Source organism: Pan troglodytes, chromosome 9 (genome assembly GCF_028858775.2).
Source record: "Pan troglodytes isolate AG18354 chromosome 9, NHGRI_mPanTro3-v2.0_pri, whole genome shotgun sequence".
In the NCBI taxonomy this organism is placed as follows: Eukaryota; Metazoa; Chordata; class Mammalia; order Primates; family Hominidae; genus Pan; species Pan troglodytes.
The window spans coordinates 27,187,696-27,215,144 of record NC_072407.2 but is presented as its reverse complement, the minus strand read 5'-3'; the positions used below and the strand labels follow the sequence as shown (position 1 = coordinate 27,215,144).

Below are 27,449 nucleotides of genomic sequence, written 5' to 3'. Positions count from 1 at the left end.
GAATATGCCCTGCCCCACCTTAACTGATGACATTCCACCACAAAAGAAGTGTAAATGGCCGGTCCTTGCCTTAAGTGATGACATTACCTTGTGAAAGTCCTTTTCCTGGCTCATCCTGGCTCAAAAAGCACCCCCACTGAGCATCTTGCGACCCCCACTCCTGCCTGCCAGAGAACAAACCCCCTTTTGACTGTAATTTTCCTTTACCTATCCAAATCCTATAAAACGGCCCCATCCTTATCTCCCTTCGCTGACTCTCTTTTCAGACTCAGCCCACCTGCACCCAGGTGAAATAAACAGCCATGTTGCTCACACAAAGCCTGTTTGGTGGTCTCTTCACACGGACACGCATGAAAAATACGAATTATTACAAGCAATTTACATTAGCTAACAGTAATAATACTGTTTCTTATAAATGTACAAACTCCAGGCATTTGCATTCTAAATTGTGTGAAGTGGGAGTGTTTATGTGTTCTGAGGTATTTTGGGATGCTAGCATCTCTAAGTGAATCTAGAGTAATTAGTATGCTTACCTAATGATTTCCCTTTATTTGTCAACATTTAATAAGTATTGATTCCTTACAACTTGGACATTATAAGCAGGGTTGGATTCAGGTTATGTGAGGTCTAAAGTTCATACAGCTTGGGGGCTATTTTAAGAAAGAGAATCAAAAATTATAAACAAAATTCAGCATATAAGTTAATATACATTTAGAAAGAAAAAAGTAGCTTACAACACATTATAATTTTAAAAAGCAAACTAATAAGAGAAACTCAAAAAATAACATTTTTATTAATTATCTATATGTCATACCTCTATAATAGAATGTATATTATCTGTATGTTCTTTGATTGTCTTCTGATATGAGTACAAATTCTGTTTTGTTTCCTGTGGCGATAATAAAAGAAAAATTAATGTTTTATGTAGCATAGTTGGTCAAAATTGTTTTTGTATTTTGATATATATAAAAGCATGATTCATCTTCTCAAATCATTATACAACTCAAATATTTAGAGTCCCATAAAATTTTAGACATGTTGTCAAATTTGGAAAGTCTTTTATAAAAAGTGTCTTAAATATGTGAGATGTTTGCAAATCTCTGCAAAGATCTTTCGAAAAGGAACTCTTGGCTCTTTACATATCAAACCTTGTTTCTGTTCTGCTACACACATACTTCCACTGGGTAGAAAGTGATCATATCAGGCACCTTCATTTTAACCCACCAGTTGAGTTGCTCTAGAACAGCAGTGTATTTCTGGACATTCTTACGCCAAAAATTCCTAAAACGTATGGCTATGATTTTGAGTTACATAATTGCATTTCACTAAACTTTATTCAAAGATATCTTTCATTCACTATCCCTTAGCCAGATCACAAAATTTCTTACAGCTGGTCCATTGGTCCTCAAGAGAAATATGTGGTAAGATGTGATTTGGAGACAGCAGTTTAAACTACTTACGGTTAAAATATTTTACAAAAATAAATGGAATACAAAATGGTACAGCCACTTTGGAAAACTGTTTAGCAGTTTTTTATAAAACTAAATGTACAATTACCATTCTACTTAATAATTTTACTACTGTCAAGATAGCGCAAGAACTCCAGAGAGATTTACCTAACTCCAGAAGTATATGTTTGCTTAATCCAGTCTATCATTGTTGGACATTTGGGTTGGTTCCAAGTCTTTGCTATTGTGAATAATGCCGCAATAAACATACGTGTGCATGTGTTTTTATAGCAGCATGATTTATAGTCATTTGGGTATATACCCAGTAATGGCATGGCTGGGTCAAATGGTATTTCTAGTTCTAGATCCCTGAGGAATCGCCACACTGACTTCCACAATGGTTGAACTAGTTTACAGTCCCACCAACAGTGTAAAAGTGTTCCTATTTCTCCACATCCTCTCCAGCACCTGTTGTTTCCTGACTTTTGAATGATTGCCATTCTAACTGGTGTGAGATGATATCTCATAGTGGTTAAGAAAATGTGGCACATATACACCATGGAATACTATGCAGCCATAAAAAATGATGAGTTCATATCCTTTGTAGGGACATGGATGAAATTGGAAACCATCATTCTCAGTAAACTATCGCAAGAACAAAAAACCAAACACCGCATATTCTCACTCATAGGTGGGAATTGAACAATGAGATCACATGGACACAGGAAGGGGAATATCATACTCCGGGGACTGTGGTGGGGAGGGGGGAGGGGGGAGGGGGGAGGGATAGCATTGGGAGATATACCTAATGCTAGATGACGAGTTAGTGGGTGCAGCGCACCACCATGGCACATGTATACATATGTAACTAACCTGCACAATGTGCACATGTACCCTAAAACTTAAAGTATAATAAAAAAAAAAAAAAAAAAAAAAAGGAAGTATATGTTTGCCTTTCAAAGTAAAATAAGAATCCAGAATTTGGAAACATCTCTAGATCACAAAGCCAGGGACACCAGAGATTTTCTGCCTCTTGGAGAGATGTATTTACATTACAAAGGCTAGAGTGATAACCCAGGAAATTTTCTTAATACTTAACATACTATTAACTCTTGGGCAAAAATAAACAGGGCATTTTACTTTGTGAGAGAATCTGGAGGATGAAACAAGAAGAAAGCAGAAGGTGGAGCAGAGAGGAGTGAAGGCTGAAGTTATACAGAAGGAGGGTAAAGCACTCAAAAGAATTGTAGGAAGAACAAGAGCAAAGGGTGATGAAAATAGGTCAAGATAAGTTTGGCAGCTGTCATATATGTTTAAAGAAAGCTACAAAAATGACATCAATTGCAATTTATTGTCATAAAATTAAGAAAGAGCTAAAAAAATGAAGCTAATGTTTTATTCCAACTGCTAGGAAAAGCAGAGGGTAAGGTAGGGACCAAAGCAAAGCACACGCTTCCGAAGAGCAAATGAAAGATGTGATTAAAGAAAAGATAACACCAGCATCAGTGATCAAAGAGAGGTAAGTCCAAAGAATACCAAGGGCCTGGGCAGAGCAGATGTGCAGCATGGCTTATATGTGCATTGTTTGCTGACTTTATGCTCTTAGGGCTTTCAAAACTGGAAGAAAAATGACCTAAGTGATTATCATCACCTCTAGTTCCCTATGGTGCTTCTAGAGAAACTGAGATCCCAAAATACAAAGGAATTTATCCAAAGTCACATTTTACTTTCATCTCATAGAGTCATGACCTTTGTTTAATCAAGTTTAGAGTAAAGCTGCCTCCTTACATATTTTAAGTGCAGTCAAAAGGTTTTTCTGTACATTGTGAATTATAACAAGTGAAGCTGTAAACAGTCTGTGGCCTATACTTGTGCCAGTCACTGAGTTTTGACCAAATATAACCAACTGTTCAAACCATGTTCAAATAAGGCAAATGCTGAGCTGTAACCAATCCAGTTGTTTCTGTACCTCACTTCCATTTTCTGTATGTCATTTCCCTTTTTCTGTCCATAAATCTTCTTTCACCATATGGCTGCACTGGAGTCTCTGAGCCTCCCCTGGCTCAGAAGGCTGCCAGACTCACAAATTGTTTATTGCTCAATTAAACTTCTTTAAATTTAATTTGGCTGAAGTTTTTCTTTTATCATCTTGTATGGTTCCAGCATTATCTTTTTCAATCATGTTATAATGTTTTCTATTTTTAATTCAGATTTGAAGTAGGAATAGTTAAAACTGTATACACAGATGCTTTCTCTCTCTCTCACACACACACACCCAGGAAAAGGAAGACAGGACAATTTGTTTATAGAAAATGACTCTTTGCGGTTTGTCATGGTAAGTTAGCATGTCACTTTAGGCAAAGATGTGAAAGGATGTGGTGAATACTGTGCATTAACCTCAAACACCCTCCACCTTCTCAGAGCTATTCAATCCTCTGGAGCAAGACCTCTATAACCTTTTACCAGCAGTCTAAGATACCCTTGGAAGTGTTAAGCTGGTGTCACATGGAATATGAAGTAGCGATGGCTAAAATGTTCTAGACCATGTAGTTTCTCAAATAGAATTCCTCTATTCTATTTTAACATTTATTTTGTTCAGAGATGTTTTACTGACTGTCACTCCGTATTCTTTTATAAGGAAGTGCAACATATGTTCTCACTCATAGGTGGGAGTTGAACAACGAGAACACATGGACACAGGGCAGGGAACATCACACACTGGGACCTGTTGGGGGTTGGGGGCTGGGGGAGGGATAGCATTAGGAGAAATACCTAATGTAAATGATGAGTTAATGGGTGCAGCAAACCAACATGGCACATATAAACCTATGTAACAAACCTACACGTTGTGCACATGTACCCTAGAACTTAAAGTAGAATTAAAAACTAAATAAATAAAAAGAAAGAAGTGCAATGTAATTTATGAGTGAATACACAAAAATAGCAATAGAAAGGCTTTCAGAGGAGAAGTCAGGGACTTTTACTATCACTTGCTATGTGACATTGCATTGCTTCTTAATGTCTGTGGGCTCCAAGTTCAAAAAATCGGGATGGTGAAATAGATATCTAATATCTGTACCTATGTCTATATCACATTCTGTTACCTAGATTTTAAAAAACGCCTTGGTAACCTGTATATTTACAGCAAGCTTGTAGCTCCTCTCCTATAACCCTCTCTCTACCCAGGCTCTTCTTTCTACTATCTCTTCTCTCCTTTCCTCAGACCTTCATTTCTCCACCCTCCCCAATTCCTTCAAGGTGGGGAAGCGGGGGAGCAAAGATAGCATTGGCTTTCTTTTACTATATGGCCAGAAATTGGTCCTTTGTAAAGGAAACTTGTAATAATGGTTTGTATTTGGCCCTTTCTTTAAAAGCTTTTTAGATCAGCGAGAAGATGGATCACAATTTTTACCTAGCCAAATAGCACTCTATGTTTTTACATCAGCAAAAGGGCTTTAGGGAAATCTCTTTCCATTTATTGAAGCTATTTGAATAAAGACCCTTTCTAATCTTTGACAACTCTGTCACAGCAACAGGAAAATATTTTGTATCTAAACCCTGGGAAATAATAGATAAAAACTTAGGGAACCATAAATGAGATTTATTGTTAGTAGTATCCAGGGCAATTTTGTCTCTCCACAAACATCAGACTATTTCATCAAAAAAAAAAGAAAAACTGAAAATTAGATCTTACCATCACTGCTTGTAAGATGAAGTAGAAAGTTGCATCATTCCTTTACTACAGATTTATTGATTCAATAAAAGTTGCAGTAATAAGAAAGCCTCAGACACAGTGCTATCTGACAGAGCCTGTCTAGTAATGAAGCCAGCATGTTGCAGAACAAAGCTAAGAATGGCAAGAGACTGAGTCCTACTATGTCATTCGAAGATTCAGATAGGCTTTTCTTAAAGCCTAAAATATCCTTGGAACCTTCAGTTGTGCATATCAAACAATTCCCATTTTTGTTTGGACAACTTGAGTTATTTGTATTATTTACAATTTTTTTAAGTGCTAAAATAAATCAAGGGTGTAATGTGATCAGGTTTCTATTTTACATAGAGAGCACTGTCACTCTGATGCCAGAACAGGAACAGATTGGAGAAAATAGGAGAAGGAAGATCAATTAAAACTAGTTTACAGGAGAAATATAATGAGGGCCTAAACCAAAAGCGTCTTCGCAGGAAGGGAGGAAAGTTTAATGAAATCAGGATTTTCTTATTTTATTTCTTCTTACAGTTAGACCTTACGCCCCAGAGCCTGGCACATAGATTACGGTAAATACATTTCTAATGAATTAATGAACACAGGGACATATTTAAAAAATAGAAGTTGATGATGGAAGAGGTAGAGATGGTGAAGGTTGGTGAGGAGGTTGTTGAGTAGAATGCTTATGAAGTACTGAGGGCAGTTGGCTGGGTGATATTGGTATCACTGAGTTTAAGAAGGAAGAATGGTTGATGGTTAGTGAATAGGGATATATAGAACAGCAAATAAAAAATTCAGCTTTCCACACTTTGAAGGCCTTGATTTTTTGCTTTTGATGTCTTCCATTACTCTTCTATGTCTTCAGTTTAAAGCATAATAAAGTGGAATCCCGTATTCACCCATTTAAAATCTTACCTAATCTTCCAGAATTCTTAAAAAATGTCTCCATGGATGGGTAGAATTTTAACAGGTACTTATGAAAACTTTGGCTCCTCTTGTTTGAGCAGATGCCCTCTTATCCTAATTCAAATGAAAGCTCTTGTATCTTTTTGATGGCATTTTCTAATAACCTATTTCTCACATCCCTTGAATTGCATGCCTTAGTAGCTTTTCTTCCCTGCAAAATTAGGAGCCTAGATCACTCCTGTATTCTTTTTGATGTCCTAGGACAATGCTTGGGACCTTTTGGATTTCAGCAAATATTTATAACTCATTTTATGAGGCCAGCATCATTCTGATACCAAAGCCTGGCAGAGACACAACCAAAAAAGAGAATTTTAGACCAATATCCTTGATGAACATTGTTGCAAAAATCCTCAATAAAATACTGGCAAAATGAATCCAGCAGCACATCAAAAAGCTTATCCACCATGATCAAGTGGGCTTCATCCCTGGGATGCAAGGCTGGTTCAATATACACAAATCAATAAATGTAATCCAGCATATAAACAGAGCCAAAGACAAAAACCACATGATTATCTCAATAGATGCAGAAAAGGCCTTTGACAAAATTCAAAAAGGCTTCATGCTAAAAACTCTCAATAAATTAGGTATTGATGGGACGTATTTCAAAATAATAAGAGCTATCTATGACAAACCCACAGCCAATATCATACTGAATGGGCAAAAACTGGAAGCATTCCCTTTGAAAACTGGCACAAGACAGGGATGCCCTCTCTCACCATCCTATTCAACATAGTGTTGGAAGTTCTGGCCAGGGCAATTAGGCAGGAGAAGGAAATAAAGGGTATTCAATTAGGAAAACAGGAAGTCAAATTGTCCCTCTTTGCAGACGACATGATTGTATATCTAGAAAACCCCATTGTCTCAGCCCAAAATCTCCTTAAGCTGATAAGCAACTTCAGCAAAGTCTCAGGATACAAAATCAATGTACAAAAATCACAAGCATTCTTATACACCAACAACAGACAAACAGAGAGCCAAATCATGAGTGAACTCCCATTCACAATTGCTTCAAAGAGAATAAAATACCTAGGAATCCAACTTACAAGGGACGGGAAGGACCTCTTGAAGGAGAACTACAAACCACTGCTCAATGAAATAAAAGAGGATACAAACAAATGGAAGAACATTCCATGCTCATGGGTAGGAAGAATCAATATCATGAAAATGGCCATACTGCCCAAGGTAATTTACAGATTCAATGCCATCCGCATCAAGCTACCAATGCCTTTCTTCACAGAATTGGAAAAAACTACTTTAAAGTTCATATGGAACCAAAAAAGAGTCCACATCGCCAAGTCAATCCTAAGCCAAAAGAACAAAGCTGGAGGCATCACACTACCTGACTTCAAACTATACTACAAGGCTACAGTAACCAAAACAGCATGGTACTGGTACCAAAACAGAGATATAGATCAATGGAACAGAATAGAGCCCTCAGAAATAACGCCGCATATCTACAACTATCTGATCTTTGACAAACCTGAGAAAAACAAGCAATGGGGAAAGGATTCCCTATTTAATAAATGGTGCTGGGAAAACTGGCTAGCCATATGTAGAAAGCTGAAACTGGATCCCTTCCTTACACCTTATACAAAAATTAATTCAAGATGAATTAAAGACTTCAACGTTAGACCTAAAACCATAAAAACCCTAGAAGAAAACCTAGGCAATACCATTCAGGACATAGGCATGGGCAAGGACTTCATGTCTAAAACACCAAAAGCAATGGCAACAAAAGCCAAAATCGACAAATGGGATCTAATTAAACTAAAGAGCTTCTGCACAGCAAAAGAAACTACCATCAGAGTGAACAGGCAACCTACAAAATGGGAGAAAATTTTTGCAACCTACTCATCTGACAAAGGGCTAATATCCAGAATCTACAATGAACTCAAACAAATTTACAAGAAAAAGACAAACAACCCCATCAAAAAGTGGGCAAAGGACATGAACAGACACTTCACAAAAGAAGACATTTATGCAGCCAAAAAACACATGAAAAAATGCTCATCATTACTGGCCATCAGAGAAATGCAAATCAAAACCACAATGAGATACCATCTCACACCAGTTAGAATGGAAATCATTAAAAAGTCAGGAAACAACAGATGCTGGAGAGGATGTGGAGAAATAGGAACACTTTTACACTGTTGGTGGGACTGTAAACTAGTTCGACCATTGTGGAAGTCAGTGTGGCGATTCCTCAGGGATCTAGAACTAGAAATACCATTTGACCCAGCCATGCCATTACTGGGTATATACCCAAAGGACTATAAATCATGCTGCTGTAAAGACACATGCACACGTATGTTTATTGCGGCACTATTCACAATAGCAAAGACTTGGAACCAACCCAAATGTCCAACAATGATAGACTGGATTAAGAAAATGTGGCACAGATACACCATGGAACACTATGCAGCCATAAAAAATGATGAGTTCATGTCCTTTGTAGGGACATGGATGAAATTGGAAATCATCATTCTCAGTAAACTATCGCAACAACAAAAAACCAAACACCGCATATTGTCACTCATAGGTGGGAATTGAACAATGAGATCACATGGACACAGGAAGGGGAACATCACACTCTGGGGACTGTTGTGGGGTGGGGGAAAGGGGAGGGATAGCATTGGGAGATATACCTAATGCTAGATGACAAGTTAGTGGGTGCAGTGCACCAGTGTGGCACATGTATACATATGTAACTAACCTGCACAATGTGCACATGTACCCTAAAACTTAAAGTATAATAATAAAAGAAAAAAAAAGAAAAGAAAATTAAACAGAAATTTTAAAGTTCTCCTGAATTTCCTGTTTTGGTCAAATGCACATAGCTCGCCTTTTTTCTTCTTCTTTTTATGAATAGACTCCAGCTTTAAAAATATATCTATAGCCAAACACCTATCAGCACCTACAGGGCTACCAACCTTGTACAAGAAAACATCATCTTTTTTTGGTTTGTTGCATTAGCTCCCTAACCGTTCTCTTGTACCCTTGCCATCCTCAGTCCACAGTCAACACACAGTCCAAAGTGACCATTATAATTTTCAGTTGGCTTAACCAGAGATGTTCTCAAAACACTGCAATATCTTCCCATTAACTCAATGTAGATCCCAAGTCCTTGCAATAGATTACAAAGCACCAAGTGATCTGGGCCACAATTACCTTTCTGACCTTTACCTCCTATTAGTCTCTTTCATAGCTTCCAATACATAGCTTTTGTATCATCTTACTCCTATCTTCTGGAATATTCTTCCAACTTATATCTAGGTGGCTGACTCTCTCACCTACTTTAGTTTTGTCGTTGTTGTGGTGGTTGTTCTCAACTGTTGTCTTCTGAGTGAGTCCCAATTTAAAATTGCAACCTTCTCTCCATTATACACACAATTCCCTAACTTCTTTCTCTCTTTTATTTTTCTCTATTGCATGTACCACCTTGTAAAATACTACAGCATCTTTTTTTTTTTTTTTTGAGATGGAGTCTCGCTCTTTCGCCCATGCTGGAGTGCAGAGGCACGGTCTCAGCTCACTGCAACCTCTACCTCCTGGGTTGAAGCAATTCTCCTACCTCAGCTTCCTGAGTAGCTGAGCTTATAGGTGCCAACCACCACACTCAGTTAATTTGTTGTATTTTTAGTAAAGATTGGGTTTCACCATGGTGGCCAGGCTGGTCTTGAACTCCTGTCCTCAGGTGATTCACCCACTGTGCCTCCCAAAGTGCTGGGATTACAGGCATGAGACACTGCACCCTGCAAAATACTACAACAACTTTATGTTCAACCAAAAACCCTCTCTCAAACTTCAAACTCACATATCTAACTATTTACTCTACGAATCCCCCTGGATGTCTGAAACTGAACTCTATATCTTCCCTTGAAAATGTGTACCCTATCAAAGTTATTGCAACTGTTGCCAACATCTCTGAAAAAATGTTTGGGCCAAAGCTTGGAAGCCATTCTCGACTTCTCTCTCTTGTGAAAACCACAAATACAATTTACAATAAATATTATTGGCCCTGCCACAAATCTATTCAGAATTCTACAACTCAGCAACTCCAGTATACCCACTGTGGCCCAAGACACTATCACAACTGACTTGGATGATTTCTATCATGTCTTCTTGTTTTCTGTCCTTGACATTCTATAGCCTGTGCTTAATATAGCAGTCAGAGTGTGTTGTAATTTATGTCAGATCATATCAATATCAATGAGCCCACTTCATTTAGAATAAAATCCAAAGTCTCTATAGAGGTTTACAAGGCTATGACCTGGCCTCCTAATGTTACTCTGACCTCATCTCCTAGCACTTCTCCCCTCCTAATTCCATAACACTGGTCTTTCTATTTGCTGTTCCCAGAGCCTGCCAGGCAATCTACATTATTAGGGCCTTTGTTTTATCTTCCCCCAGATATCTACTTGGCTAATTCTACTATGTTCTTCAAGTCTTTGTTCAAATATCTAACCTGACCATATATTTAATATTGCGAACTTCCCTCACTTAAGCTACACTACATATTCTTTCTTATAGAACCAATTATGTTCTAATATTAATATTTAACTGGATGGAAGCCCTGTGAACAACAGGATCTTTCTTGGTCTTGTTCATTGATATAACCCAAGTTCCTAGAGGAGTACTTCACACAAAGTATCCATATCATCATCTATTGACCATTTGCTTGTTTATTAACAAGGTTGGCACATTGTGTGACAATCAGGAGAGCTATTCAAATGTATTAGGATTGTGTCGTGAATAGCCTATTACACTCAATGTAGCCATTAACTCAATGTAGATCCCAAGTCCTTGCAATAGATTACAAAGCACCAAGTGATCTGGGCCACAATTACCTTTCTGACCTTTACCTCCTATTAGTCTCTTTCATAGCTTCCAATACATAGCTTTTGTATCATCTTACTCCTATCTTCTGGAATATTCTTCCAACTTATATCTAGGTGGCTGACTCTCTCACCTACTTTAGTTTTGTCGTTGTTGTGGTGGTTGTTCTCAACTGTTGTCTTCTGAGTGAGTCCCAATTTAAAATTGCAACCTTCTCTCCATTATACACACAATTCCCTATCTTCTTTCTCTCGTTTATTTTTCTCCATTGCATGTACCACCTGGCCTATTTAGCCTATTGGGCTAAATGCAGAGCCCCCCACCCACCCACCCTCACTAAAATGCAGTCTTTATGAGGGTAAGAGTTTTTGTCCATTTTCTTCATTGCTATATCCTTATGTCCTGAGCAGTTTTCAACACAGAGAAGGTGCTTGATAAAGTAATTGTATGGTAAATAGATAATGGAGCAAATGCTCCATTACAAATAATTAGAAGAAAAAAACTGCTCTGGGGTTGATAGCATAGACTTCTTAAATATAATACTGCCAATCACTAATGTAATGAAACAGATACCACTTGTATGTCTCCCATCGCAATCAATACAGCTTTTTTAAGGAGTTTATGATTCACATTAAAGAGCAAAAATCCTAAACCATTGAGTCTTAAATTTATTTCGTCATACTCCAATTTACCTCTTATCACCATAGGAGCAGAAAAAGAAAAGGAAGATAAAAAATCAAAATGCTTACAGTTGAGCACAAATAGGAATAGGAACAAGAGATACTCTATGAATTAGGGCCAGAAAAAAAAAAAAAAAAACACAGGATAAAGTGGAGAGACATTGCATGCTGGTTCTTTTATATATGCCAGTGTTTGCAAAGAAGATTGTGGATTACATTGTGATTTCCTATCAAAAGTAAAACCTAAACATAGAAAACACCTAGAAATGGCAAGAAAAATCTTTTGCAAAATGAAAAAGGAATTCAGTATACAGCACACACACAGAGTTACCTGCAACCTATTATTGTAACCGAATTTCAAAACTTTGAAAAGAAATGGGATCTGCAGGGTCTGCTGGTGCTTATTCATGAGCAGGCTTTACTCAGTGAGCAATAACAGGGGTTGCAGGTTTTTGTTTGCACCGAATGATGGGAGTCCGTAAAAAAGTGTGCTTCCAGGATCCTATTCTACACCATCAGTTGTTCAGGCATGCTGCTGTTCCATACTAATCTCTACCAACATCCTGTTTTTAGAACAACTTTATTGAGGCATAAGTTACACTATATAACATGTAAATTATTATGTATATCTAATAATTTTCCCATTTTTAGTGTACTAGTCAATGATGCTTAGTAAATTTACTGCATTGTGCAACCATCACAGCACTCCTGTTCTTCAACATTGTTATTACCCTGATAAGACCCTTCATGCCAGTTTACAGTTAATCCTCATTTCCACTCTCATCCATAGGAATTCATGATTACTTTTGTCTCTATACGTTCTGTTTTCTGAACATTGAATATAAATATAATCATACAATGTGTGGTCTTTTTTTGTCTGACTTCTTTCACTTAGCATAAGATTTTTGAAATGATCCATGTTGTAGCATGTGTCAGTATTTCATTGCTTTTTGTTGCCAGATTGTATCCCATTATATGAACAGATCATATTTTGTTCAATCACAAGTTGATCTACACCTGGGTGGTTTGCACTTTTTGGCTATTGTGATTAATGCTTCTATGAACACTTGAATGAAGAACATGGACAAAGTTTCTGCCCAAACATGCTGGTGGTGAGGAGGAGATAGGCATTGAGATAAATAAAAGTAAAATGCGTGCAAGAAAAATCATAAGTGCTATGAGGAAAAAGAAAAAAGCAGAACAGGGTTAGAGAGAGGTCAATAGTTTGCATGTGGAATGGAGAGACAGGTTGCACTAATAAATAACCTGATGTGGTAAAAACCTTGAGTAGAGGTTAAAGGCTTCAAATAAGTTTTCTGGGGAAAGAACAGAAATTGAGAATGTATATGGAATATCAAGAAAAAACAGAAGGTGAGAATATATCTGGCATACGATCAGTATAAACTGTTAATATTTAGGTCAGTAACAGAGACTGGCTATTCTTTTTCTAATTTCAGATCTGCCTCAATTAATGTTAAGACCCTGCACAGATTATTTTGTTTTTTAATATTACTATTTTCTCAACCTTACAATGAGGAATATTGACTAAGGTTGTTCAGTTTCTGATATGGTTTGGCTGTGTCCCCACCTAAACCTCATCTGAACCTGTAGTTTCCATAATCCCCATGTGCTGTGGGAGGGATCAGGTGGAGATAACTGAATCATGAGGGCAGTTTTCCCCATTCTATTCTCGTGATACTGAGTTAGTTCTCAAGAGATCTGATGGTTTTATAAGGGGCTTTTCCCCCTACTTCCTTCTCACTTCTCTTTCTGCCACCATGTGAAGAAGGACGTGTTTGCTTCCCCTTCCACCATGATTTTAAGTTTCCTGAAGCCTCCCCAGCCATGCTGAACTGTGGGTCAATCAGACCTCTTTCCTTTATTATTTGCCCAGTCTCAGGTATGTCTTTATTAGCAGCCTGAGAATGGACTAATACCGTTCCCTTTCAGCTAATATATGTATTAGTAGTAAAATATTTTTAAAATACCATTGAATATGATATTTGTCTTGAAAAATAGATATTTCTTTAAAGAATGAATGCAAGCAAATATCCAGTATCTACTTCCCCAAACAACAGGATGGAAAAAGAAAATGAGAAATCAAGAGAGCCGGAAGGAAAATTTAAGATGGTTTCTAATAATTATTAAAAAGGAATTAAATAGTAAGCAGACAAAAGGGAATCTTGTGTCTAAGAAAGAAATGTGGATTACTAGAAATAGCCTGCATTCAGGAAGGCAAGTAAAAGCAGACAATTATTGACTGCTACCTCTCAGATATAAAAATGCTTGCGATATGAACAAATGAGCTTTGGAAACTTCAGTTAATCCACATTTATTGGCATAGATATGAAGCAGTACTGTGAAATGGTTAAGATAAAGGGCCTTAAATGCAGATAAAATTGTTTCAGCCTACAAGTCCATCAGGTACTAGCTGAGTGTTTGGGAGTAAATTGTAAAAGATATTGAAGCCTCAGTTTTTGTGCCTATAAAATGAAAATGATAATATCAACTTCATAAGATTGTGAGGATTATGTTAAATCCAACATATTCAACATGCCATGCAAAGGCACTGGCAAAATCCTGGCACAGAATGCACAATAAACTGTAGAGATGTTACTGCTATTAATGAGAGAAGTACCCTTGAGAGCATGAGATGCTTCTTGATTCTTCCCCAAAATAGGATTAGTCAGCTTTAGGTTTGTCCCTATTACCTCCAAACCAAAGAAAATTAGAAGATAAAAGGACAATTTGAGCTGCTATATAATCCCCTTCGGCAAATCTCAACTCGTTAATAACAAACACATGAACAGAGTCCCAAGTCCCTCGGTGTACTTTATCTCTTCTAAGGCTATATTGAAAGAAAGAAAGGAAGGAAAGAAGGAAGGGAACAAAGCAGTCTTTGCCCGCCATCTATTCTAGTTATATATATTTTTCCTAATCCCCAATTATCTCTTTAGTCCAATTAAGTCTGTAAAGGGCATTGGAGACAGTGGAGCAAAAATAAATATTCATTTTTGAAGCAAAGCAATTTTTGTTCTCCTTTTCAAAGCACTAAAGTACCTCTCTAAATTCAAGGCTTATGCTGAGTACCTCTCACTGCTGAAGCCAAATCAAGGCATACCTACAGCTGATCCTGAGTAAATCTCTCATTTTTAAACAGATCAAACTTCAAGGAGCATGGTAGGCTTCAAACATGCAGACTAGCATTCAATTTTTCATTCTCAATGAATCCAACACCCGCTTGACTAATAGTTAAATCTTTTTCCATTTCAATGTTTGTCACTCACATGAGCAATTAACAGCTTCTTACAGTTGCAACGATTTTATTGGTACATCCCTATGAGAATTCTCAGAGTAATTTTGTAATGACATTTTATTTGTTTTACTTCAAATTACATGGTTATGAGAGTTCTTTTCAAGGTAATGACATTTTGCCTGAAAAGTGAATGACAATGAAGGCAAGAATAATGCAAAGTTCAGGCTTGAAGGAGGAAATGAACTTTTTTTCAAGGAACATAAAAAAGCCAGTGTTGACAAAATGTAGGGCGCAAGAGAAAGAGAGGTAGAAGGGGGTATAGAGCGAGGTAGAGGCTAGATTATTAGTGCTGCTGTGAAGAGAATGAAGTTAGGGAGACCAGTTGGGAAGATGTTACATTTGTGAGCATGAGAGTTTGATGGTGGTTTTGTCTAAGGTGGAAGTAGTGGAGAGGGAGAAAAGTATATTGATTTGGGGTGTGATCCCAGAAAGAATTATTAGGATTATTAATGGATTAGAATAGGGAGAGTGAGATAAAATGAAAAATTAAGGATGACTCCTAGATTTGGAAGTCAGCAAATTGTTTGACAGTGATGCCATTTACTGAGATACAGAAGACTGATTTAGAAGCAGATTTAAATATTGCAGAGTGGCCATATTCATCCTGCTACCTCCCGGCATTTTAAATGATAACTGAAATGTAATTAGGCTATCCACACTATGAATTCACACATTTAACTAATGTAAAACAACATTAATTCACTGGTTTGAGTTTGTAGCTATAAAATACACTTATCCCTGTATTGCCACCCTGAGAGGCATGATTTCAAGATGATTAAAATGGCCCTTGACATAGGCTTCCTTCTTTTCCAGCTTTGCTATGCTTATCTCAGTGACCTTGAGCTAATTCTTAGTCTTTTCATTCCTCAATTTTTTCACCTATAAAATAAAAATATTAATAGACTGTGCTTCACTGGGTAAGATTAAACATGTTAGTTAATACCTGATACCTCAGAACAGTGCCTGGCCCAAAGGATATGCTTAAAAATATTTTTATTGTAAATAAGAAATCCCTCATCATGAGTATCTATTAACTGCCATATGACAGGAAATCAAATAATGTTCTTCTTGTGGATTTGTCCTCTGTTTGCTCAGGTGGTAGTACCTAAGGGCTTTACTCCCTGCTCGGTCCCTGCTCAGCCTATGACAGATACACTATGGTAACGTTTTCTAGACAACATCTTTATTTAATTATAAAAATATCTGGCACTGAATGATTAATTCCCATATGCTAGTAAGGAATGTTTATACATAATTTAATTTATCTCAAGAATTCCATGAAACAAGTTTTGTAAACCCTTTTCCACAAATAAACTGAAGCTTAGAGAGGATACAAAATTGATACAAGCAGGCACAACCAGTAACTGACTAGGTTTGGTATTATATTCAAAACTATATAAATTTGAAATTGTGCTTTATCGTTTCATGACCATCTCCAGTTAATTCTGAAATCCCAGTTCTCACATAGCAGTAGACAATTATAATGTTGTTAAAGGAGCGATAGCGTTCATTTCTTCTCTCTATTAAAGTGACCACTCCCCTCTCTATGAGACATTTCCTCCCACACACCTGTCACTTCTAGACCTCTCCTGAGGTGCTTTCTCTCAATCACCTCACTCATCACTTTCCCTATGGCAGAATTTCCCACAGTGCCTCTGATATCTCACACATTGACCTTCTTATCACTGTTTCCTTCTTCCTTGAAAGAAGCATATGGCTTCACTTCATTCTGAGTCTTTTTCATACATCCCAGCTCTAAGACTAGCATTCAAGACCCCTCGACCTGTGTTAGAGATGGTCTTCCTAGTACTCATGAATCTACATTCCGGAAGCATCAACAGAGTCTTTTAAACCTGCAAAGTCCCAAAAGCTTATTGTTCAGAACAGCAAAACTGATGTCTAGAAAAACTATTTTCTGCAAAGGCACACAGGGGAACCTAGTTCTCTTCTTTTTCTTTTTTTCTTTTTTTTTGGTTACCTTTTCGAAACATAGTATTCAAGTTCAGTAGATTGCATTTAGAATCGATTAGCTTAATTACTAATTTTCTCAAAGTATAGCAAAGTGGATAGAGCTTGAATGTTTATACTTTGTTGTCCTTCCTTCTCACCCCCCACACACCTCTAAAGAATAAGTAAACTTTTTCAATGTTACTTATCAGAAGACAGAATAAAATCATAGAGATATAAATCTTGATTTTTATGAGCAAAATGCTTAAATACTGCAGAACTATTTAAAAATTCATTATATAGGGAGCAGATGGAAAGGGCAGAGTTGAGGAAAGACAGAATATGGCTCTGAGAGGTAAGAATAGAATTGGAAGAAAGTGTCAGTTAAAATAAATGTTTTGGTGTTACAACAGGGATTCTCAAAGAGGATAAAAAAGTAAAGGATACTGGGAATTCTGAGATGTGGTAGGATAGTGAATTATATGCATTTTTAAGATCATATGCAATATTAGAACATCATTTTGCAAATTAAAAATTATAATTCTCAAAATACAAACTACAGAATGTAGAGCTTAGAGAATTCTCGGCTGATGATGCATGGTTTAAATAAGGATTGAGAAATATTGCCTTAGAAATTCGATGTACTCAGCTAATTAAATGAATATATAAATAAATCATTTGGTTAAAAGTTGCCATAGAGTACATTTTCCTGCTCATAATAGGAAAGATTATAAATTGCTCAGCATTATCCTTTTGAGAAATTATGATTCTTTTCTATAAGAGAAGGAATCAAGAAAAAAGGCATAAGTCTTTAAAATCCTTTTATCCTAAACTACTGCCCTATGCTGCTTACACTTAGCATGATAAATGATTGCTGATTATATGAATAAAGTCAATTGAACAGAAAAGAGAGGCAATTGTGTCATACATGCTTGGAATATGTCTTATGAAACAGCTTGGTTTTCGACAATGACTGTATCTATTGAGACAATTTTCTGCGATTATCAATAGATCTGAAAGTTCAGTTCTCTTTTTCAGTTTTAAGACCCGGGGAGCTATATAGCATAATATTAGGACTTATGCTTAATACTTGACTTGAGACTCTCAGGGTGAATTCTGGTTCTTCAGCTTGCCTCGTCTGTGATCTTGGTGAAGTTACTTTAGCTTCTAACCCTGAGTTTCTCATACGCAATATGCAGAGTAATAGCAACAACCTTATAAACTGGTAGTAAGATGAATCGAACTAATGCAAGTAAGGTATTTACCACAGTGCCTATACAAAGAAAATTCTCAAAAATGCTAACAGTTTTTACTATCTACTTGTTTTTCTCCTTCACATGTACCTGGCTTATTCCAATAACATGGAGGAAATGTCGTGGCTCACGTATTTTGTCTTCCTGTAAAAGCAGCATTATCTTGTGATAAGCCTACCACTTGAAGTTAGAATATCTAAGGTTTAAATTCTGCGTCCACAATTTACTAACTGGATGAGAATGGGAAAGCCATTTTACTTTTGTGAGTCTTGATTTTCTCATTTGTACAGGATTTATTGAGAATTAACTGACCTGTAAATTACTGGCAAATACCAAGGAGATTTCTCTCTCCTTTTATTTAGTCTTTCTCCCCTAAATATCGTTGTTATTACAATATAAATCATTGCTCTAAAGGTTTAATATTTTAAAACTTGGAACTCACAAAATTCCAAAGGAACTAACCTGTTTTTATTCCAATGCAGAAGCTGTAACATTTTGAGTTGCTGAAACATTGAGTTGCTGCAACAAGAACACAGAATAATATGCAAGGCAACTATATTACGTAAGGATAACATCAGTGACTATACCAAATAAACCCCCCAAAGTCAGTGATTTAACATAACAGAAATGTGTTTTCTTACTCAAAATACAATTAGCATTCCCAACCAGTGGAAAGACTCTTGTAACAGGGATTTCAGGGACTTGAGCTCATTTCCTCTTGGGGCCTCTGACATGTTCTCACATTGCCATGCTCATCTGCATCTAGAAAAAAAAAAGGAAAAGTATAAGAGAAACATGCAGAGAATATTTTTTGTGAGTCAAGCTAGAACTTAGTCATATAGTTGCAACTAAGTAGGGGGGTGCTAGAACATGCATTTCACCTGGGTTTCAGATAATACTTTTTAATATTTTATTATTGAGTTATAGGAGTCTGATGTATTCAGGATACATCCTTGGTTAAGCATATGAATTGCAAATATTTTTCCCTGTCTATGGTTTGACTTTTCTTCATCTTTATAGTGAAGTTTGACATAGGGAAGATCTTAATTTTTATGGGTTTCTATTTATCAGTTTTTTATGCCATTTTTATGTCCAGTGTAAGAAATATTTGATTTTATAGTTATTATTCTATATTTTCTATGGGAAGTTTTATAGATTAATCATTTATATCTTATAAATTCAAGTCTATCATATCTGTTGATATGAGGAAGGGTTTAGGGTACTTTTTTATATTTAATTTTGCACCACTGTATTTGTCCATTTTCACACTGTTGATAAAGACATACCTGAGACTGGGTAATTTATAAAGGAAAAGGACTCACAGTTTCACATGCCTAGGGAGGCCTCACAATCATAGTGGAAGATGAACAGCATGTCTTATGTGACAGCAGACAAGAGAAATGAGAGCCAAGTGAAAGGATAAACCCCTTATAAAATCATCAGATTTCATGAAACTTATTCACTACCATGAGAAAAGTATGAGGACACTGCCCCCATAATTCAATTATCTCCCACCAGGTCCCTCCCACAACACAGGGGAATTATGGGAGCTAAGACTCAAGATGCGATTTGGGTGGGGACACAGTGAAACCATATCAATCACCATTTATTGATGGTTATTGAACCATCAATTATTGAAAAGTATCCTTTTTCTATCAAGTTAACATGAAAATTGTTGACAATCAATTAACTCTAAATACTAGTTATCACATTACCCCAAAGTTTACCCCAAAGGCTAATGGCAGCTGTAGTCTCAATGTATCTCCAAAATTCATGTATTGAAAATTTAATCCCCAACGCAACAGTGTTGAGAGATGGGGACTTTTGGAGGCGTTTAGTCATGAGATCTCTCATGAATCAAACCCTTTTATATTACTGCCAATATAAAAGGGTTTGTAGGAGTGAGTGTCCTTTACCTGCTCCTTCCATCTTCTACCATGTGAGGACACAGTGTTCCTCCTCTCTGGAGGAAGCAGCAAAAAGGTGTGCCATCTTGGAACCAGAAAGCAAACGTGCTGGCTTCTTAATCATGGACTTCATAGCCTCCAGACTGTGGTATTCTGTGATAGCACAAAACAAACCAAAGCAATGGCTTAAAACAGCAAATATTTATAATGTCACAGTTTTTTGTGGGTCGAGATCTGGGAGCAACCTACCTGGATCACTCTGCCTTGAGGTCTCCCATGAAATCGCAGTCAAACTATTGGCTAGGCTCTTCTTATGGCAAGATTTTCTGGGATTGCAGTATCTGTTTCCAAACTGAGGTGGAAATTTACATGTGTGTCTTCCTATCTCCCCTCCTCTAAGGAACGTGCATGCACCAAGTATATGTGAGTAGGCATAAATCAAAGGCTTTGATTCCTTTCAACCACATTTCCCTGTCCCTCTTCTACCTTCATAAGAGTAGCCTTAAATTTATGGGTTTCTTTTGTTTAACTTCCAGATATGGTTTCTTTTGAAAAATGAATTTCATTCATGAAGATAAAAGTTTGAAGAACAGGGACTGTTGAGCTAAGATACATGTATATGTCTGTAGACTTTTTAATTTTATTTTTTTCCTTGCTGTCAGTTATTCCTTATCACTTCTTCTATTACTAGATGTCTGCCTCTATCAGAGCTTTTCTTTCCATATTGCTTCTAGTTTGCAAATTCTGAACTGCTGTGAGACAGAAAATCATATACATGTGCTACTGATTAGAATTCAAATATCTGAGAAAGTTCCTTAAAAAGAAAAGGCAAAGATTTAAAAGCTTTTAAAAATACTCAGAAATATGCACAAATAATTACAACGATTATGATAATTTTTTGTAATTATGCCTGTACATTATGGTTTTCCTCCTAAGCATTAAGCTCAGTCAGAATAGATACTATGTCTGCTATTTTTTTTAATTGTAGATCTTGTGCTTGGCACACACAAAAAATCAATAAATGTTTCTGTTAGACTGGATTCTATAGAGCTGAGATTATTTTAAAAATTCAGTAAAGGCTGTTGCCTCATTTCTGTAAGTTTTCAAAATATTGAGACACATATCAGAATAAGTAAATGTCACATTGGCAGGCTTTGCTTTTATTCCAGCGATGTTCCTATTGCTTATAACATTTTTAGAATCATTCCTCATTTGTGGAAAATCTTTATTATATGATTGTGGATTTGCTATTACGATTAGGCAAACATCATTCTCTACTCAATGCTAGAGACTACAGTGAATCCTAAAATTTTATAAATCATTAAAATGAGGTTTGAGGTATGACAATAAAGATTTTGATGTTTATAGGTTTCTATAACTTTACTTTGACTTAAAAATAACCCCAGATGTTACTAAACAAAAAAAGGACTGCATGAGTTTGCAAAGTGGATTAGATAAATGCATTCAAAATCTACTTGGATATATAAGTGATAGATAGAAATTGTGTTTTAAATAATCTGACTACTATGTAAATTCTCAGTTATACTCTGAAATTGTCTCTAAAGATTTAGATCACAAGTTGCCAAGGTTAAATATTTTATATTCTCTTAATTCAAAATAGAGAAAATCTCCTTGTATTATGGTTCTCTAGAGGGACAAAACTAATAGGATATATATATATATATATATATAGAGAGAGAGAGAGAGAGAGAGAGAGAGAGAGAGAGTTTATTAAGTAGTATTAACTCACATGATCACAAGGTCCCACAGTCGGCTGTCTGCAAGCTGAGGAGCAAGGAAGCCAGTCCGTCCCAAAGCTGAAGAATTGGGAGTCTGATGTTTGAGGACAGGAAGCATCTAGCACAGGAGAAAGATGTAGGCTGGATGCTAAGCCAGTCTAGCATTTATTTATTTATTTATTTATTTATTTCTATTTTACTGTAAGTTCTGGGATACATGTGCTGAACATGCAGCTTTATCACATAGGTATACATGTGCCATTGTGGTTTGCTGTGCCTATCAACCCATATAGGTTTTAAGCCCCACATGCATTAGGTATTTGTCCTAATGCTCTCCTTCCACTTGCCCCTCAACCCCCGACAGGCCCCAGTGTGTGGTGTTCACTTCCCTGTGTCCATGTGTTCTCATTGTTCAACTCCCACTTATGAGTGAGAACATGCGGTGTTTGCTTTTCTGTTCCTGTGTCAGTTTGTTGAGGATGATGGTTTCCAGCTTCACCCATGTCCCTGCAAAGAACATGAATTCATTCCTTTTCATGCATAGTATTCCATGGTGTATACGTGCCACATTTTCTTTAGTCTATCATTGATGGGCATTTGGGTTGATTCTTAGTCTTTGCTATTGTAAATAGTGCTGCAGTAAATATACATGTACATGTGTCTTTATAGTAGAATGATTTATAGTCCTTTGGGTATCTACCCAGTAATGGGATTGCTGGGTCAAATGGTATTTCTGGTTCTAGATCCTTGAGGAATCACCACACTGTCTTTCACAATGATTGAACTAATTTACACTCCCGCCAACAGTGTAAAAGCATTCCTATTTCTCCCAACAGTTTAGCCTTTTCATGTTTTTCTGCCTGCTTTATATTCTACCTGCACTGGCAGCTGATTAGATGGTGCCCACCCAGATTAAGGGTGGGTCTGCCTTTCAAAACCCAATGACTCAAATGTTAATCTCCTTTGGCAACATGCTCACAGACATACCCAGAATCAATATTTCGCATCCTTGAATCCAATCAAGTTGACACTCAGTATTAACCATCACACACTTCTTCAGCAGTATGCCCAAGATATAAACAACAAAGATATGACAATTTTTGTCTTTTTATTAAAATTGTATACTTGGCAAGGGCTAAACAGACTTAGGTATATTAAACAGATATTACTAATACAATAGTAGCAAGATATGATGCATAAAATGTGCTAAGTTTTGCAAGGTTGAAATACTTATGTTCTGTATATACTGTATAAGCAACTAGATGTGAAGCTAGCTCTCTTGGAGTGCTTTGGGCAGTTATTTAAAGAAAAATCAGATAAATTGCTGCCTGGGCGCAGGCTATTTTGTCTTGATGTAGGGTTGCCAGATTTATCAAATAAAAATATAAGACACCCAGTTCAATCTGAATTTGAGATAATCAATGGGTAATTATTTATAAAAGCGTGTTTATTTATAAAATATTTTATTTATAAATGTAATATAGTTTTATAATATGCAATATTTGGGATATATTTATCCTAGTCATTCACTGTGTATCTCAAAATCATATTTAACTGAGCACACTACATTTTATCTGACAATCATATTTTTTAAGTTTTACTGAAACATTCACAAACAATTCACCCGTTTTTAGTATATAGTTCAACAGTTTTTAGTATACTCAGAATTTTAAAACCATCACCACAATTAATTTTAGAACATCTTTGCCACTATAAAAATAACCCTATGCTCATTAGCTGTCAATCCTCATCCTCACACACGTCCCCATTAGTGGTGGCTCCAGGCAATCACAAATCTACATTCTATTTCTAGATTTGCTTATTGTGGGTATTTTAAATAAACAGAATAATAAAATATGTAATCTTTTATAACTGGATCTTTTTATTTACCATAATGTTCTCAAGGATTTTTTCTTTTATAACATGTAGCAGCATGTTAGTACTTTATTCATTTTATTGTTAAATAATATTCTACTGTATGGATAAACCACATTTTATCCATTAATCAGTAGATGGACATTTGAACTGTTTTCATTTTTCCTATTACAAATAATGCTGTCATAAATTTTATGTAAAATTTTTTGTTAAGAGTGGAAATTCTGGTTCATATGATAACTCTATTTTTAATTTTCTGAAGAAGTGACAAAATGTTTTCCAAAGTAATGGCACCATTTTAAATCCCTACTAGTAAGCATAATGATTATAATTTCTTCATATCCTCACAAACACTATCTGTCTATCTGATTATAGCCATTCCATTGATTGTGAAGTGGTATTTTATTTCAATGTCTATTTTGTCTGATATTATGATAACTACTTTAATTTTTTTATAGTTGTTGTTTACGTGATAGTGTTTTTCCATCTTTTAACTTTCAATCTATTTATATATTTGATTGTTTTTCCTATAGACAACGTATTGTTGGATCTTGGTTTTTATGTACTCTGCTGATCTCTGCCTTGTAATGGAAATGTTTCATTCATTAATGTTATTGATATGGTTGCACTATGTCCGTAATTTTGCTTTTTGTGTATCTGTCTAATGTTTTTTATTCTCCTTTTTCTCTTTTACTATTTTCTTTTAAATTAAGTAAATAGTTCCTAACGTATTTTATTTTCTTAAAATAAATCAAACTCACTTATAAAATATATTTCATATTACTTTCTTATCGATTGCTGTATGCCTTACAACATACATCTTATCAGACTCAACATTTATAGTAACATAAATCCATTGAGACATAGTAACATTAATTCTTTATAGGTCTATTTATTCTACTTATTCAATAATTGTTATATACATATTACATCTACATGTTACAAACACAAAAATATATTGTTATAATGCTTGTTTTTATATAATTTTATGTCTTTTAAAGAACATGAGAGAAGAAAGGAAAGCAAAGTAACTATTAGCATTGTTATGTTAATATTATTCTTTACAATTTCTGGTTCTCTTCATTTTTTTCCTGTTGATTCAAGTTGTATCTTAGTGTCATTTCATTTCTTTAATACAACTTTGCTCCAATTATTTCTTTTGTGCTCTTAATGTCAAATATATTAGTTTTGTTTGCATTATAGGTTCAACACTATTATACATATATTGTTTTATGCATTTATTTTGAATTAAGAGAAAATAAAAATATGCAATTTAATGTCTTATATAACTATTCATATAATTACCTCTATGAGTGTTCAATATATATGTATACAAACATATATATAAATTCAAATTACTGTTAGGTGCCAAATGCTCCTAGCCTATTAGCCTGAAAAAAATCACTGAGTATTTCTTGTAAGGTAGGTATGATAGCAACAAACTCTTTTAGTTTGTTTTGTTTTTATTATCTGAGAATGTATTTTGCTTTTATACTTTGAAAAATATTCTGGATATAAGACTTTTGGTTGACCTTTTTTTTTTTCTTTCAGCACTTTGAACATTTCATCTCATTGCTTTCTGGTCTCCATTGTTTGTTTGTTTGTTTGTTTGGCATAGAGTCTCCCTCTGTCACCCAGGCTGGAGTACAGTGGCACAATCTCAGCTCACTGCAACCTCCACCTCCCGGGTTCAAGCGATTCTTGTGTTTCAGCCTCCTAAGTAGCTGGAACTATAGGTGTCCACCACCTCACCCAGCTAATTTTTTGTATTTTTAGTAGAGATGGGGTTTCACCACATTGGAGAGGCTGGTCTCGAATTCCTGACCTCAGGTGATCCACCTGCCTTGGCCTCCCGAAGTGCTAGGATTACAGGTGCAAGCCACCACTCCCAGCCCTGGTCTCCATTGCTTTTGACAAGAATTCAGCTGTTAGTGTTGCTGGGGTTCCTCTGTATATAAAGGGATGTTTTTCTCTTGCTGTCAACATTTCATTTCATTCTTGCCTTTCCACATTTGACAAGATGTACCTGAATGTGGGTGTCTTTGTGTTGATCCTACTTGGAGTTCTGAAAAAGAATGTAAAGATTAATGTTTTCCATCAAATTTGGAAAATTTTCAGCCGTTATTCCTTTGAACATTTTTCCACTGTTTTGTCTTTTCTTATCTTCTAGTATTGCCATTATATGCTTGCTGTGTGCTAAATGGTGTCCCACATTTCTCTGAGGCACTGTACTCTTTTTATTTAGGCACTATTGTTCAGATTATATAATTTCTATAGATCTACCTTGATGTTGGTTGATTCTTTTTTCTTCCCATTGAAATCTGCAGTTGAGCCCATCTAGTGTTTTTTTTTTTTTTTCCTTTTAGTTACTATATACTTTAACTCCAGGATTTCCATTTAGTTCATCTTTATAATCACTTTTTTTTTTTTTTTTTTTTTTGCGATGGAGTCTCATTTTGTCGCCCAAGCTGGAGTGCAATGGCATGACCTCGGCTCACTGCAACCTCTGCCTTCTGGGTTCAAGTGATTCTCCTGCCTCAGCCTCCCGAGTAGCTGGGATTACAGGCACACACCACCATGCCTGGCTAATTTTTGTATTTTTGTAGAGATGAGGTTTTGCCATGTTGGCCAGGCTGGTCTTGAACCCCTGACCTCAGGTGATCTGCCGGCCTTGGCCTCCTAAAGTGCTGGGATTACAGGCGTGAGCCACCATGCCGGGCCTATAATTGCTATTTCTTTATTGGTATTCTCTATTTGATGAGACCATGTCATTATATATTCCTTTACTTCTGTAAGCATGATCTACTTTAATTTTTTACCTATATCTTTCAATAGTTGCTTTTGCTAGGTCTAACAACTGTGCCCTCTTTCAAACAGATTCTGTTACCTTTTTTTCTTGGCATATAAGGAAAACTTTACTGCTTCTTTGCAGGTCTCATAATTTTTTGTGGAAAACTGGACTTCTAAGATAATATGTTCCAGCCACTCTGGATACTTATCTCCTTCTCTGAGGTTTGGTTTTGTTGTTGATTCCTTGTTTGCTTGTCTATTAGTTTAGTGACTTGACTGGACTATTTCAGTTAAGTCTATTTCATATGTAGGGTAAAGCCTCTGTTTATTCTCCTCAGAGAAGGAGTGGGTCATGCACAGCAGCATTCCATCATGAAATGGAAGTGGTATATATGTGATACATATTTGCCATATCCTACTATTTCTGTTCCTCTAAGAAAACCCTAATATTCCACTTCCCTTCCTCCCTTCTTTGGAAGTCTCCCACTGTCTATTGTTTTCATCTTTATTGTCCATGTGTACCCCCAATGTGCAGCTCCCATGTATAAGTGGTGGTTATTTGATTTTCTGTTTCTGCATTATTATTTTGAAAAGCCCATCAGCCTTTTCTCCTTTTAGGGGCATGACCTATAGCCATTTTAACTGTATCCTCTTTTTCTTGTTTGACTTCTGTTTTTCTTTTCTACATCACAAATTTCTATTTTTTATTCAAAGCAAGTAAAATAATTCCGTCTCACCTCATATCACTCAAACTGTAATAACCAACATATTCAATGAGAAGGGTTATTGAAAAGATGACTTTCTAATAAAATTTATGTGGTTAACTCTGATAATAGCCACATTTTCTTTCTCTGTTAAATGGATACTTTCCTTGAGTACTAATAACTCTTTGCCTCACTAATATAGTTCACTAGGTGAATGGGAAATTTAAAGTATATTAGAGTGAAGGCAATATGGAAATAAATAAGGCATGGTCCTTACCTTCA

The 27,449-nt window shown here is 36.0% G+C and overlaps 1 protein-coding gene across 9 annotated transcripts in view; it reads right to left on the bottom strand.

Moving 5' to 3' along the window:
* The window catches only part of GAS2 (growth arrest specific 2), a 731,425-nt gene that overhangs the window by 180,284 nt on the left and 523,692 nt on the right, over positions 1–27,449 (bottom strand). For 4 of the 9 annotated variants that reach the window (XR_008538012.2, XR_008538010.2, XR_010147515.1 and 1 more), the window contains 5 exons: positions 21,810–22,305; positions 20,069–20,212; positions 18,794–18,914; positions 18,615–18,671; positions 815–889 (listed from right to left, as the gene is read on the bottom strand). The gene's annotated coding sequence lies outside the window, so the exon portion shown is untranslated. Of the gene's footprint in view, positions 1–533; positions 651–814; positions 890–18,613; positions 18,672–18,793; positions 18,915–20,068; positions 20,213–21,809; positions 22,306–25,047; positions 25,739–27,449 lie in introns of those variants that run through there. The other 5 variants (XR_008538008.2, XR_008538009.2, XR_010147514.1 and 2 more) reach the window with 4 other exon arrangements.